This window comes from Herpailurus yagouaroundi, unplaced genomic scaffold (genome assembly GCF_014898765.1).
Source record: "Herpailurus yagouaroundi ecotype Mexico unplaced genomic scaffold, PumYag 160, whole genome shotgun sequence".
In the NCBI taxonomy this organism is placed as follows: Eukaryota; Metazoa; Chordata; class Mammalia; order Carnivora; family Felidae; genus Herpailurus; species Herpailurus yagouaroundi.
In genome coordinates, this window is record NW_024412401.1 from 6,487,114 (window position 1) to 6,503,856 (window position 16,743).

At 40.1% G+C, this 16,743-nt stretch overlaps 1 protein-coding gene across 7 annotated transcripts in view; it reads left to right on the plus strand.

Annotated features, from left to right (window-relative positions):
- The window catches only part of ADAMTSL1 (ADAMTS like 1), an 885,520-nt gene that overhangs the window by 305,598 nt on the left and 563,179 nt on the right, over positions 1–16,743 (plus strand). The gene's annotated exons all lie outside the window — the stretch shown is intronic.

Below are 16,743 nucleotides of genomic sequence, written 5' to 3' on the forward strand. Positions count from 1 at the left end.
AGTAAACCTATTTGATAGAGAAACTAAACATCGGTGTGCTCCTAAAATGTAAACAGTGTAAGTACAAGTAAGTAAGTACTTGATTCCCACTTTGCCTGGCTTCAGTTTCCATGTACCAAGACTGACAGTCGTTCTCATTTGATTTAATGTTTAAGTGAGCTAGACTTGGCTGAATGGACATTCAATTAACCACACTTTAGTAGTATTTAAGAATATAGCGTTGCATTTACTCATTTAATACAGCAAAGTATAAAATGTTTGCCTGTACACAATTTAGAAATAGGTTTGTCCTCAGGCAATCCCACCATTGCCCCTTCCCAGTCTTCTATGAAAGGTGTCAGACATGTTGCCACAATAGCTCAAGTGCCAAATATTCCATGGAGCATATTTTTAAATAAATGTTTTATTTTTGCATAGTTTTAGATTCACGAAAACATTGCAAAGTTAGTACAGAGTTTCCATATATCTCACACCTAAATTACCCTGTGGCCAACACATTATATTACTATGGGGTACATTTGCCATAAATAAGAAACCAATGTTAGTCCATTATTACTAATTAAATTCTTAACATTATTCAGATCTCCCAAGTTTTCCCCTAATACCTTTTATTGGTCTAGAATCCCATCCAGGATACTACATTATATTGAGTTATCATGTATCCTTAGGACGCTCTTGGCTCTGAGAGGTTCTCAGACTTTACTTGTTTTTCATGACCTTGACAGTATTTGGTACCTAGTCAGGTGTTTTGTGGAATTTCTGCAATTTGAGCGTGTCTGGTGATTTTTTCATGGCCAGGCTGATATTAGAGTTCATGGTAGGAAGAGCACAGAGGGGCGTGCCCTCCCCTTCATATCAGGTCAAGAGTACCTGCCATCAACAAGACATCGCTTATGATGTTAACTTTGATCATTTGGCTGAGGTAGCACTTTCCATATTTCTTCACTGTAAAGTTAGTTACTACCTCCATCTCATGAGGCATATTTTAAATGTCATTGATTTCTTTCATGTGCCTCTGGAGCTCACATTGTGTACCTACGCAGGTTTTAGTTCTAACAATTCATAGAATATTTAGTACTTGTGAGTACCAGGCAAGTACTAAGGGATTATCTTAAACAACCCTGTATGTAGTGTTAATATCTCCATTTTATTTGTGAGGGCAAAAAAACTTACACAAGCTGAGAGGTTGTGTAACTCACCTACAGTTGCAGAGCTGTTGACTCCAGGCAGCATGATTCTATGCCCATCTTTCAAGGGTGGAGCTGACTCCCTGCTCTGCCTACTCTAGATCTCAGCCAAAATCAAGACAGAGCAGAAAGACCAAGATGAAGGCCCTGAAGACTTTGTCATCCTCCGTCTGGGAATTTCTCCCTGTCTTTGGGGTTTAGTTCTCTGTTCCCTTGCTTTTAGCATTTGTTGTTCATGATCACATTTCCTGAAACTAAGGAGGAATATGTTCGTGAGTGGGATGGTACTGTTGCCAGGTTTCTACTCTTGGAAAAGAGGTCCAGAGTCTTTAACTTTGATCTTTTCAGATACTAATGGAAATGGTTTTTTTGAAGCCCTCATAGTGATTGCTGCTTTTCTGTTTATATTCTGAGTAATCAGCACCCTCACCCTAGATTAACCCGTGGTGTTCTGACACGGCCATTGACACACTCATGTGTCTGGCTACATCTGTACATGTCAGATTCCAGGACCAGGTTGAATATCTCTGAATGAAAAGGCTCTTACTGTTCGCATCAAATGCCATTTCATCCTTAGCCGTACCGAGACCTACTTCCCCTTCCTGTGATAATGATGGAAAATGTGTTTGTACTTTTCATCAAAGTTGGGGAGAAATTCCATCCAGTTGTTATTTTTAGGTTGCTCAAAGAGATAAGAAACTACAAGTCTGTCTCCTAAATTCAATATGTATTCATACAGCCAAGATTAGATCTATCAAGTTAATTTATTTCAGAAGCACAGAAATCAAATTAAAACTTTTGATATATTTTCAGGAGACTGTGAAGAAAAACGTACATATCATTCATATATATTTTGGAAAATGCAAAATGCAATACAAACAGTTGATATTCTTGACATTTCAATGCAATTCAGTTGCCATAATGTAATTCATCTTTTATCTTAAAGAGTCATAAAAGGTATGGGTAGGGGCGCCTGGGTGGCGCAGTCGGTTAGGCGTCCGACTTCAGCCAGGTCACGATCTCTCGGTCCGTGAGTTCGAGCCCCGCGTCGGGCTCTGGGCTGATGGCTCAGAGCCTGGAGCCTGTTTCCGATTCTGTGTCTCCCTCTCTCTCTGCCCCTCCCCCGTTCATGCTCTGTCTCTCTCTGTCCCAAAAATAAATAAACGTTGAAAAAAAAATTAAAAAAGAAAAGGTATGGTTAATGAAAATTTCGCATTTATGTGCATCTATAATTACAAAAGTAATTGTATGTTAAAAATTTTCATATTCACTACAATGCGAGGGGCATTTCTTTCTTCTAGAGGCTGACATTTATCCTATGAATTTTAAAACTGCCTACTAAATGATTAGCAACATTTTTATGTCTCCAAATGAAAACAGACCCAGATAATAAACAAATATCACTTCATGTTAACCTTTAATTTTTTACCCCTCAGGTATAAAAGAGGTCATGTATCATAACGTCCGTCCTCCATGGCAGACTATGAGCCCGTCAGTATGGGAGGTGGGCCACCCTGGAATTATATCCCTGGAATTAGTACCATTTACCTGTGTCGCCACATACCCAAGTGGAGTGATCTGACTTGGCATATCTGTTTGCTAGCTAAGGAGTGACAACGTGACAGTGGTGTTTAAAGACACTGTGTGCAGAAATGATTGATTTATTCCACATTGGCACTTTTTTTAATTTTTTTTCAATGTTTATTTATTTTTGGGGGGACAGAGAGAGACAGAGCATGAACGGGGGAGGGGCAAAGAGAGAGGGAGACACAGAATCGGAAACAGGCTCCAGGCTCTGAGCCATCAGCCCAGAGCCCGACGCGGGGCTCGAACTCACGGACCGTGAGATCGTGACCTGGCTGAAGTCGGACGCTTAACCGACTGCGCCACCCAGGCGCCTCACATTGGCACTTTTAGATCCATATGCATATCTGCATTTCTGTCCTTTTTTCTCACTGTTCTCATACTCTGTGCTGTTATTTACCTGAACTGCTTTTGGCTTTCTGGGAGGGGTTTGCTGCTTTTTATATGAATGTTATGGATAAAACACTTTGAGCTCCACAGAGGAAAATCACTATCTAAATCTTATACATCTAAAATGTCCTCTTGTACAGAAACCTAATACAGACTGCCTCTGAGATACATATATCTGATATACTTCTATGTCATATAAATGAAAATGTGGGTATTTAGAAAAACTTAGGTAATCAACTGAATCTCTTTTTGTGTTGTACTCTGCTGCATTTGACAAGATTTTGTAACCCCAATAAATTGTTCTATTCTATTTTACCTAGAGCTTGAATGCTTAATGATATACTGTTTCTTCCTTTATCAATTTTCAAACTTTGTATTTGAGGCATCTTTTGGTTAAGACAAAGCAAAATTAAATGTAATTTTTCTACTAAAAGTTATTATTGTTTTTATCATTTATTCCTTGAACCTTTCTACGCCATGAGCCAGGTACACTAGAACATACCTGGGGAAGCAGGCAGAATTTGAGGGGAAGCGGGGGATGGGATTCAGCCATTGTTCACTCTGTATCGCCCTCTAGGGACCAAAAAAGGAGCTTCAATCACCTTCCCTAAAGAAATATTTCTCTGAAGAAAGCCACTTTTCATCTACAATTCGGATTTACATTCAGAGTTCTAGGAGACGTTGACTCTAGCCCTCCATGAGCATAACTGCTAACTGCTTTCTTACAGAGATCTTAAATGAGTAATTCTTTTGATTGTGTGGAAATTCTCTGAGATGTTCAACATTCTCACATATAATTTTTAAATGGGGTAAATTAGAGTGAAAAAGGATTAGGACCCTGTCATTACTCTTACAATGATTCCATCTTCTATGGTTTGCAGTGAGTGACTATATATAACTATATATATAACTATATATATATATGTATATATATATAACTATATATAACTATAACGCAGCTCCTGGGGCGCCTGGGTGGCTCAGTCGGTTAAGCATCCAACTTCAGCTCAGGTCATGATCTCACGGTTTGTGGGTTCCTGAGTTCAAGCCCTGCGTTGGGCTCTGTGCTGATGGCTCAGAGCCTGGAGCCTGCTTCAGATTCTGTGTCTCCCTCTCACTCTCTGCCCTTCCTCCTCTCTTGCTCTGTCTCTGTCTCTCAAAAATAAATAAACGTTAAATTTTTTTTTTTTTTTAAATATAATGCAGCTCCTTTGGGAGGAGGACGTGCACAGTTTGAACCACGCCCCTTTGTGCCCAGCAGAATGTAGTGGAAGTAGCTGGGCTTTGGAGCCATACCTGGGTGCTCTAGCTGTTATTCAATCTCTCTGTCTTTTTTCATCTGTAAACTGGGGCTGGAGCGGGATTACCAAGAATGTCAGATAAGATTAGCACAGTGCTTGACTTGTAACGGGTACCAAAAACTTGATAATTCTCTTTCCCATCACCTCTCTAATATTATAGAAAGAAGGGAAGAGTAACAGAAGAATAATGATACAGTCTCTAGCGAGGAGAAACCTTAATAATTGTCTTGAGATTGTGAGGGCTAGAAGTTTCCAGCGAGAAGCCAGTCTTTGGGGAAAGGTTGTGATTCCCTCAAGTGATAGAAACCATTTGTTACAAATAAATGGGGTGTATCAATATCATTTCCTGAAAACTTGTTTGTGTTCAAAACTGGTCAAATACTATGAAGTAATTAAGGAATATTTTGGGGAAGGATTTTTTTTAATTGACTAAAACTTTAACACAATTCACTGTTTAATTATTTTTAATCTTTTTCATGTTTATTTTTTTTTTAATTTTTTTTTTCAACGTTTATTCATTTTTGGGACAGAGAGAGACAGAGCATGAACGGGTGAGGGGCAGAGAGAGAGGGAGACACAGAATCGGAAACAGGTTCCAGGCTCTGAGCCATCAGCCCAGAGCCCGACGCGGGGCTCGAACTCACGGACCGCGAGATCGTGACCTGGTTGAAGTCGGACGCTTAACCGACTGCGCCACCCAGGCGCCCCCATATTTTTGAGAGAGAGAGAGACAGAGAGAGACAGAGTGCAAGCAGGGGAGGGGCAGAGAGAGAGGGAGACACAGAATCCAAGCAGCCTCCAGGCTCTGAGCTGTCAGCACAGAGCCCAAAGCGGGACTTGAGTCCATGAACCGAGAGATCATGACCTGAACCTAAGTCACGCTTAACTGACTGAACCACCCAGGTGCCCCACTGTTTAATACTTGATAGAGATAACTTCAGATAAGAATAAACCTTAATAGTCTAACGTAAAGGAGATATGGAAGAATATTCTTGTGGAATTTAGGGAAACATTTAGAACATTGGTCATGAATTGGTAATAATGTTAGTGTTTTTAAAAAAAAAATTTATGTTTTTATTTTTGAGAGAGAGAGAGCGCGCGTGCAGGGGAGAGGCAGAGAGAGAGGGAGACACAGAATCCGAAGCAGGCTCAGGTTCTGAGCTGTCAGCGCAGAGCCTGACACGGGACTAGAACCCAGAAACTGGGAGATCATAACCTGAGCCAAAGTCAGACACTTAACTGATTAAGCCACCCAGGCGCACCAATAATGCTAGTGTTTTTTTAATAGACTAGTGTGTTCTCTAGAAGAGCTAAGCAATTAACGATTAAGTTGGTTAAGGCTGCCTTGAGCCCTAATGGAGTAAGTGGTGATCCCTATAGATTTTATATCATTACTATTACTAATACTATTTTGCAATCCCCGTGGATTTTAAGAGGGCTATGGCCTCTGTTTTCTACTATCTCCCCAATTTAGGTATAAGAGTTATTTGTATTAGAGTTTAGTGTACATTATAAATGATCCAATACTAGTGAGCATTATTAAACTAATTTACAGTAAGGTGTTACTGCTGGTAAGGATTTTTCAAACTCTCTTGTACAAAGGGAGATTGGGATTGTGGGTAGTGCAGAAGAGAAATAGATAGAGGGCGATAAAGACATCAAGATACCAAATTCAAAGTGGCTTGTAGAGAAACAAAATGGGCTCCGTGTAAACTTGTCTGTTTGACTTGTAAAAATGTTGTAAATAATTTCTCTGTCTTATGCTTGTACATACTAAATAATGTTTTTATTGTCAGAGAACTTTATTGTTTTTACTGTGAGAGGAATGTTTCATCTCAATACTTTTTGTAGTAGAAAATGGGATAAATGAAGAGAAGCCTTTATTCTATTATTTTTTAATTAAGGAGCATTTAAAACATGTTTTAAGGCATAAATTTTTATTTTCACCACTGTTTCCTTTGTGACCTATACAACAGTGTGTTGCATGAAAACTTGTATAATGATATTGAAATAAGATGGCAAAGTAAATACAGTGATGAAGGATAGAGCACAAATGTGGTGAATAAATATTGAGCCTTTTTTCACTCTGAGTTACTATTTAATGTTATAGGCAACACTTCAGTATCATAGGCATTTTTTCAAAGTTCAGTAAACGAGTATGAGTATACTCTCCCCGTAACCCTTTAGAGCCTGCGTCATTCATGCTTGTGCTTGCTAGAAAGTCTGCTCAGCTCGGCTGTGTTCAGGGGTGCTGGCTGACCTGCGGATGTGTGTTCATTAGGCTTTCCCACCTGATAGCCTCAGTTGGACTGGGGCCTTGAGCCAGACTGAATGTCCAGCATTTTGGGTGGCTAGAATGGGAAACCATTAGAGAATGCTATTTCTAGTGACCAATAAACATGTTGCACATTTTCTTATAGCTTCTACATCTAAAGTATCACACAATAATAATTGATACAATATTTTGGTCATTCACTCGTTTATATATCCTGCAAACTTTCAAACCTTTCTGTCTGTCAGGCTCTGTGATGCAGGATACAATTTAAACCCATAAGGATTGAGGGTAATGGCCATAAGCCTGGTTTTTGAAGTCAGGCTGGCCTGCGTTAGAATCTTGGCTCCCTAACTAATGTGACTGGTGATAGGTTACTTACCTTCTCTGAGTTGACAAGTATCCCCATGTCTTTATTCATCGTCTTTTTCTTCACTACTGGCTCACAAGTCCTGTTTTGGCCTCTCCTAATTTCACCCCACCTGTGCCCTTGGTCCCTTTTTTCTTAAGCTTCCTGTTGTGCTCCATCAATGATATCTCTTCTAGATTATATGAATCTTGCCCTTTGTGAGCAAAGTTTTCTTTTCACCCTATTAATATACCCATTTCAAGTCTTCTCTACCCTGAATAAGTCGGCATGCATTCCTTCTCTCTTGTAATTCACTCAAAATTGTATTCCTTCTGCTCAGTGCTTCTATCCCCTCAATGATCAGCTCACTTCATTGAAGACTTGGCTTCCATTCCCATCATCTCCAACTTGAGGACCCTCTCAGAGATACCAGTGATCCCCCAATTAACAGATATGATTATCTTTTATCTGCTCTAACCACTCTGATCTCTGAAGCAAAACACAGGGCTTCTTAAAATTTTCTCCTCCTTCAATCTCTTTGGCACTCCATTAGCTTTGCCTTCACTGGGCCGCTATGATCATATGTACCCTGCACCATCTCCTCATCTTGCTACACAAATATAAGCATACTCCAAAATTCTCTCCTCAGACCTTTCCACATCTTCCTCTAAACTTAAGCCCATGTCCTCAACTATGAATTCTGCATGGAAGAATTTCACATCAAGGCCTTCTGACCCATGGTCTATCCGTAGCTCCAGGCCTACACATTCCACGTCTTTCTGGGATTTTTCTCCCACAACTATCTATCATGGGTTCATGTGCAGCATGCTTGCGATGAGACTCATCATTTTCCAAAGGAAGACCACTGTCTTCCTAAGCTTCCTGAGCTTCTCATTGGCACCAATACTATCCTAATCAAGCAACCATGGATGCTTAGTGCAATCATGTTCCATCTCCAATGAGATGCCAGATGTATACATTCAGCCCCTGAGATGATTTTCTGTTTTTTTCTGTCTGCCAATTTTGATGCCATCCTGATTAAGGGTTCTGACACTTTTGCTAAATAACAGATAGAACATAAATTTTCTTCCACGTGCCGATTTATAGCTTCTTGAAAACACTGTGTTAAGAATTCAGAGGTTGCATTTGGGAAAGAGTGCCATGATCCGCCGGCAATATTTACCAGGGTTATAGAAGGGAGAATGACAGCCTCTCTGGCATAGACTATTCCAAGAGTTTCCTAATTTGTCTCTTCTCTTCTAGCCTCTCCTTCATTTCACTTCAGCTATGCACCATTATGATTATTCTCCCTAATGCAATGCTGGCTTACCATTGTCTACCACATTAAGTAAAAACTCCCTGGCCCAGAGCCCAGTGTTCTCACATTCTTAGTCCCAACCTCCATCTACCCCACCAGCCTTTTGGCCCCTTTGCTGCAGCCAAACTCAGTTATTCATTCTTCCCCAAATATTCTCTACACTTCCCTGCCTCCTTCACTTTTTCAGAATATAGGATCCTTCCCTCTTTCACCTCAGCCTTCAAGCACAAACTCATTTATCATTTTTTTTCTTGAGACTTTGCCTGATTTTTCCACCTATATGGATTTTTTCTCATTTATGAATTCCTGTGGTACATTATAACTTTCTAATAGAAACAGACAGTGGTGATGAATTGGGGTACTATATGAGAATACAGACACCCAGGGAACTCGTCCGCTCCTTCCTACTGAGTCATGCCTTCCGTTCTCACTCATAGCTCAGCTCACTTGCCCTTCCCCTCCCACTTGACTGTCAGCCCATGGCCAGTAGGAACTGTACCTGTACCTCATTTTGCTTCCTTACAGTCTATGCATTGTCTTGCATTGTGAATTGCATGATGACATTGGATTGAATGGTTATAGCTCTTACAAAATAATGCTGTGTATTGCTTTTTATTTGCATTTCATTTAGAAGTTCTGAAATAGAGCTTATATCTGGCAAAAAGCCTGACCATCCAGGTAGGAGTGAAAAGCTAAAGTCAGGTGAACTCCTGCATGGCAAGAATTGAATCAGGGAGTTCCTAACAGGGAAACAAACAGCCATAAACCATATGGAAAGCTAAAATCCAAAGCAACTTTAAGGGCATCTAGTACAGTACTGTCCAGGAGAAACAGAATGAAAGCCATATATGTAATTTAAGATTTTCTAGTTGACATGACTTTAAAAAGTATAAAGAAACTGGTGAAATCAATTATGATGGATTTTACTTAACCTAGTATATTAAAAATACCACTTTGACATTTAATCAGTATATAAAATTATTATGAGATACTGTATATTCTTTTTGCCATGGTAAGTCTTAGAAATTTAGAGTGTATTTTATACTTTAGCACATCTTCGCTTGGACTAGTCATATTTCAAGTGTTCCATAGCCCCATGTGGCTTCTGCCTACCTTATTGGGCACTGCAGGTCTAGGATATCACCTAAATAAAAAGGCACTATGTGTTCATACAGAAACCGAAGTTCACAATTATGAATCTCGGAATTATGGAGATGAAAAAATGGGTCAGGATATAACCAGCACCCCAGTTGGGAAATTGAGTGGGAGAAGTGAGTAGGGTCTCACAGGCTCAGCCTTAGTATTTGTGTAATAGTTTGTTCCAGAATTGGTATGGTGACCACATAAGCAGCTCATTCAAATTTTGAAAGCCAAGAAACAAAACCAACCCCAAGCACTGATTTTAAAGTCTCAGGCTCATGAGTGCTGCAGCACCTACCTTTTACTGGAAGGTTCAAGAGATTCAGTAGGTGGCCATTTTAAGGGTTTGTGGGAACTTAGAACAAAGGATATTTACAAGGATACTTGGCTAATTATTGGGCTGGTTGGTTGAAATTTAAAGGAAGCATTGAGTGCCGCATGGGTGGCTCAGTCATGAGCCGATCTGACTTCTGCTCAGGTCATGATCTCATAGTTCAAGGGTTCGAGCCCCACGTGGGACTTTGTGCTGACAGCTCAGAGCCTGGAGCCTGCTTCAGATTCTGTGTCTCCCTCTCTCTCTGCCCCTCCTCCCACCCCCCTCGCTCTCACTGTCTAAAATAAATAAAAACATTAAAAAAGTAAAGGAAACATTTATGGGGTGCCTGACTGGTTCAGTGGGTAGAACATGTGACTAGTGATCTTGGGTCCCATGTTGAGTGTAGTTTTACTTAAAAAAAAAAAAAAAAAGGAAGGCTTTATATTTGTGGTCGCCACTTATTTTGTTGCAGATACATATTTACATATGACTGTAAATGTGGGAAAAATCTCATTAAGGTAAGTGGAAAAACAAAACCTTCACTCTTGCTCATGAACTCATGAGCTCATCCCTTTCTCCCTTCTACCCCCTCCTCTGCAGGTGAATGGACAATGTAACCTTCATGAGAACAGACCATGTCTCTTTTGTTTTCTGTTGAGGCCCCAGGATCTAGAACAGTGTCTGGCACAAATCAGAGCAAAGCCTTTCTTTAAAAAATTATTATTTATTTTTATTTTTAATTTTTTATCATTAAAGACATGAGATTAAAGAGCAAAGAATAGGGTCTGAAGTTCTTAGACTGTATTTGGAGTAGCAGCATCACTTGCCACTCTGAGATTTTAAACTTTAAATTGAGCATCTGCGAGCACGGGTTCATTTCTTTCTTATCCTTTGACATCATTTGGTCCCCACCTTAGAAATGCGAGTGTCACCATTTGTTTTGCCTACATAGAAATCTTCAAATCTTTTTAGCCAAATTAGCAGAGAATTTTGTTCCTAAGAGAATGGCAGGTTGCTGCTAGAATCATAAATTAAAATATAGTCCAATCCTCTGCCCCTCAGCTGGTTGTGGTGGATAAGTTACAGACACAGATTAGACACAGATTTTGCCCTTGGGGAAACTAAACAATCAGGACATTTATTTCTTTTTAATAACCATGTCACCCTAGAGCCATCTGGTGTATATTTAGAGTAATGTAATTTCTACTCTTGCTTGATGATACCAATGTTATACACCAAATATATTGCCATTTTGAAAAATAATTGGGTTAATTTCTGCATGTAATTCAACAGTGATTTAATCTTCCATTCTGTGTGAACCACAATAAATTCTGAATTAGTTCCATTTTTAGGAAAGCAGTCACAAAAGCATACACTGAGAGGCCAATGTACATAACTCTATGGAAACTCAAAATAAATTGTAAAATATGTTCATCTAGCACTAGTCTTAGGATACCCAAATGGAGGGAGATGAGAACATCAGATAGAAGAAAATTGGGTAAGCAGGATACTAATAGTTATCATTTGTTATGTGCTTACCTATGCCAGGTATGCAGCACTGAAGACACCTTACCTGCGTCTTATTTAATTTTTGTAACAGTGCTCCAAGGTATATGCATGTTATTTTCCTCTTTTTAAAGATAGGGAAATGAATCAGAAATTAAATTTCTTGCCTGTAGTTTGACAGCTGCAAGAAGACGTAACGGACACGCAAGCCATGGCCTTCCATTACTTTTCTATGTTTTAATATGTGCGTCCTAGTGGGAATACACACACCACCACCACCAATACCAACACCAACACCAACACCACTGCTACCACCATGAACCACATCAAAATTAAAGTAAATACCTCCAGGGGCACCTGGGTGGCTCAGTTGCTTAAGCATCCAACTTGATCTCGTGGTTCGTGGGTTCAAGCCCTGCATGGGCCATATGCTGACAGCTCAGAGCCTGGAGCCTGCTTCGGATTCTGTGTCTTCCTCTCTGTCTGCCCTTCCCCCACTCATATGCGCTCGCACTCTGTCTCTCTCTCAAAAATAAATAAACATTAAAAAATTATTTTAAAAAGATACCCTAACGAGGGGCGCCTGGGTGGCTCAGTCGGTTAAGCGGCCGACTTTGGCTCAGGTCATGATCTCATGGTCCCTGAGTTCGAGCCCCGCGTCGGGCTCTGTGCTGACCCCTCAGAGCCTGGGGCCTGTTTCAGATTCTGTGTCTCCCTCTCTCTCTGACCCTCCCCCGTTCATGCTTTGTCTCTCTCTGTCTCAAAAATAAATAAACGTTAAAAAAATTTTTTTTAAATAAATAAAATAAAAAGATACCCTAACGAGAATCATGATATAATAATGATCACGTTGGAAAGTGCTATAATGAAAATTGAGCAAGTGAAGTTCAGGGTGTGATGGTTTTGACATCGTGGTGTGGGAAGGTCTGTCTGATAAGGTGACATCTAAGCAGAGACCTGGAGAGAGGGAAGGAAGCGTGAGGTTGCCGAGTGCCAGCTATGAGGAGGCCCGTGGGGTAGGAGTGAGGGAGCAGTGAGCGAAGGGTATGGTAGAAGATAAAACAGGCACTTGTCAAAAGGGGCAGAACCTACAGGGCCTTGTAGGCTTGCTAAGAAATTGGGCTTTTATACTAACAAAAGAAGGGGATGGAGTGTTTTGTGCAGAAGGGTGACTTAACCTGTCAGACCAGATAGCTATTTTTCTTTTCCGAGGACTGGGGAGGATATTCCAAAGCTGATTTTCTTTTAAGTGGATCATTTCAAAGTTTTCTCATTTGTACAGTGGCTAAGTGCATTTTGGCCACAAGTAAGAATTTCGCTTGGTTAAGCTCTATTTTAATTGAGTATAAAACTTGAGGGGTGCAACTTTAAAAGTCTGTACGTGCCATAAATTCAGTATGCTCAAAAGTAGGAAATCTGAGCATTTACACTGCTCACTACAGATAGCAGTGTAACACGAAAGCTCTCATGGTAACAGCTGGGAGGACGGGGCTAGTATGTACCCCACCTCTTCTTTCTGATAGTGGCATCAGGCAGTCAGAGACTCTGGGCCATACATTATGTAGTAGATGAAAAGTTCGGCTACCCACATGTGCTACGCCAGACTACTGCATTGGGACTACTAGGCCCAAGTGTATCCAACTGGTCCAGGAGCCTCAGGACAGTTTCCAAAACACTATCCTTTTTTTCTTTCTAAAGACCTTATTTTATTTTTTTAAGTTTACTGATTTATTTTGAGTGTGCAAGGCAGGGGCAGAGGGAGAGGGAGCGAGAGAATCCCAGCAGGCTCTGCCCAGTGTCAGCCCAGTGCGGGGCTCAAACCTGCGAACCGTGAGATCATGACCTGAGCTAAAATCAAGAGTCTGACACTTAACCAACTGAGCCACTCAGGCACCTCTCCAAGACAACTATTCTATGTCATATTCAAAATGCTAAATCTGAACATTAAGTAATGACCTGAGCATATGACAATGGTGACCTTTAGTATAAAAAGGACTTAGTGGCAATTAAGCTCTTCAATCAAAGAAGAGGAGAGCAAAAATAGTAAAGCAGTAGGATGTAAATATCACAATCAGAAAGGTTTGGAGCCACTAGGGGACTTGGACTCTTTCAACTATTCCTCAGCTGCAGTAAAAATATCCTCCATTAGGGGGCCTCATAACCCTGCTTTCATCTTCGTGCCTTGTCACTAAAAAGAGTGACATAGTCATTCTCTTCGCTCTTTCTCCTTCAGTTGCTCTCTTTCCATATCTCCCTCTGTCTCATTGAAAAATGAATTAAGAGCATGTGTATGTATTTTTCCTACATGGCTGCATAATTCTCACCATTTGGGCGAAGAAAGCAAAGTACTATGTGACACAGGAAGGAAAAACATCAAGAATGTGTCATCTTTATGTACACAGTCTGAACACGTCTATCATCAGTTTCTGGATAGTTTCAGTGTGGATTGGGAAATAATAGACAATCACAAGGAACCTTGAATACTTTAAGGAATAGAGCTTTGATCCCCTGGAGAGGCCTGTTTGGTAGAGAGTCTAACTTTACCCCCTTCACTTCAGACACGGAACAAAGAAGCCAACTAACTGATTGTTTAATTAATCCTGAGGTAAGAAGAGTAAGTTGTAAGCAAAAAATAAAAAATGAAAATAGAAATTATGGCGTATAGTTAGGATACTAAAAATATTCCCATTTGCTCAAATCATAAATGCAACATTCTTGACTTGCTGAGTAGAAATTAATGGCTTATAAATGCATTTTTTAAACTGTCTGATCCTCAGATTTGTACCTGAGTCTACAGAAAGGTACAATTTCTGTTTTTAAGAGTGTTTTGAATTTAATACAAAATCCTTCAAGCCTATAGAGTGATACAGAGGGACATTACAAAAATCAACGTGCCCATCCCTAAATTTAACAATTGTTAGCAATTTGTGATATTTACTTTAGGTGTTTTTTTTTAATAGGTCAAGATTTTAAGAAAAAAATAGGCTAGTTTGGCCTACTGCTAATGTTTCATGCCTAGTTAGAAGATTTTATATTTAGTGGAAATTCTTATGTGGTATTGCTAAAGCACTGTGAATCAAGAGTAATCAAATATGATATTTCTTGAAAACCCTAAGGATGCATAGCTCTCAAGGCTCCTCATGTTACCCTTAACCAAAAGCCAAAACCAAAATGCATGCTTCAGAAACTATTAGACTGAAATACTCTTTGGAAGGACTAACTCAGGGCAGAAAGGTTGGCCTGGACTCAGTGGCTGACGAGGATGTGATTCACGGTCAGGGATGGGATTCTCTCAGGGGCAGTTGCTGAGCTATTTGGAATCCCTGATCTATTTCCTGATGGAATCATGTATTGTGAGGCTTCTCAAAAATATATTCTTTTAACAAATAAAATGACATGCCTAAATGTATTTATATGGAATATTATCCAATCTTCTGTCCATTGTATAAAAGTACAAAATAATCACAAAGTGGAAAAATGTTAACATCTTAGCCTACGTAAATTATCATTCAGATTCTCAATGTCTGACAGCACAAATGTCCACTCTGTACTCCATTCAAGCCTAATAATGGGATGTGTGGGTAAACAGTTGAATGCCTGCCCTTTGCCTCTCTCTTTAGGATGGACTGGAGGACACCTGTGAGGGTGCAGTTCTCTTGGGACCTCCAGGGACTAGGCAGATAGGGGCATGGTTGTTCCTGGTGCCCAGTGAGAGCCTATAGCAGAAAAGGTTGTCCTCTCCCAATACAGAGTAGAGACCCAGCCTGAGAAACTACCTTCTGAACCTTAGGAAGCCTCAGGATCCCCTCCCTCAAGGAGTATCTGACCCTACCCAGTTTCTCCAGGTGACTTGGGAGGGCCTGCTCCATGTTGTTAAGATGACTCCCATGGAAGGCAGATCCCAGGCCTGGTCCCAGGCCAGGCTAATGAAAAAGAGCTTCCTGTCCAGGGAGGCTGGGAAGTTGAGTGGCTGTTCTGCATGCTTCCCAGAGGGCTATCAGTTTGCAAATCGATTCACTGGCAGATAGTAGAAGCTACTTTTCTACCACCCTTGGCTGCTTTGCCACTGCTCAAGAGACTTTAAAAACCAAAATTGTGTGAGTGCTAAGGGAACAGGAAACCCTCATCAGGAGAGAATAATGACAAGTAACTAACAACAAGAGAAAGGTAATCTTGAGAGGGAACCCATGTAAACATCTTAGAATAGCTGGTCTCTGAAGTAGCACTGATGGGAGTAATATGAGAGCATCTTAACAAACAATGGCAGAGAACCATTAGGGAGATGGAATGAGGACACTATTAAATGAAACTGAAGTAGAGTTTTTAATTAAAAACAAGCAACCTGATGAGGAGAATGATTATTGCAGAGAACTGAATGTGTGATGTCGAAGACCAAGAGACAGATATACCCCAATAGGGAGTGAAGGCATAAAGGAAACAAAGGTCAGGAGAAAACAGATAGGAGACCTGGAGGACATATATAGGAGACATAGCATGCAGTAATAACAGCTCTGGATCCAAACACGGGGGATTGAAGGAGAAGTCATAGTAGAGAAAAGAGTTTTCCTGAGCCGAAGACTATTCTGAGTCTCTATCATGAGACGTGAGAGAAGACATGCACTTTGGCACCTTCTGAAAATTTTCCGAACTCCAAGGAGGGTGACTAAAACTCTTACAATTGCCCAGAAAGAAATCACAGGCTACCAAAAGGGATGTGTTCCTACATGATGGGAGATTTTCATAAACACCTGTCCTTTTAAAACGGTTTAAATTGAACTCATTTTCTAGTAGAATATCAACTGGGGTTTTGTTTTGTTTGTAGGAAGGGACTGGATAACCTGATTTCAAGCCTCCCGTAAAGGAAACAGGGTGTGAGACGAGCCAAGAAGACGATGATAGAAGAACAGTGTGAGGAAACTTGCCTTACTGGACATTAAATGTTTCTACAAAGCTACTGAAAACCAAACAGAATAGAACTGGTGCAGACAGAGACATTAGTGCAACATAGTAAATGTCCAGAAATAGATGCAAACATATGTGAGAAATTACTTTTGACAAAGATAGAATTGCAGTTCAGTGGGAAAAGTTTAGTTCAGTTAGACAAAATTGGATAGCATTGCTGACATAATTGACTACCCAGCATAGGAGAAAACAAAGCTAAATGTCAGTCCATATTACAAAATGAATTCCAGATCAATTCATGGTATAAATGTAAAATATGAAATAATAAAAATATTAGAACAAACTTCCAAGCAAGACAGGAAACCATGAAGCCAAAAGAAAAAAAACAAAACAAAACAAAACATTAAACTGTGTTACTTTTTAAAAATCGGATGTTAAAAGATACTATAAAAAGGAAAAAAAAAGGAAAAAATGAGAG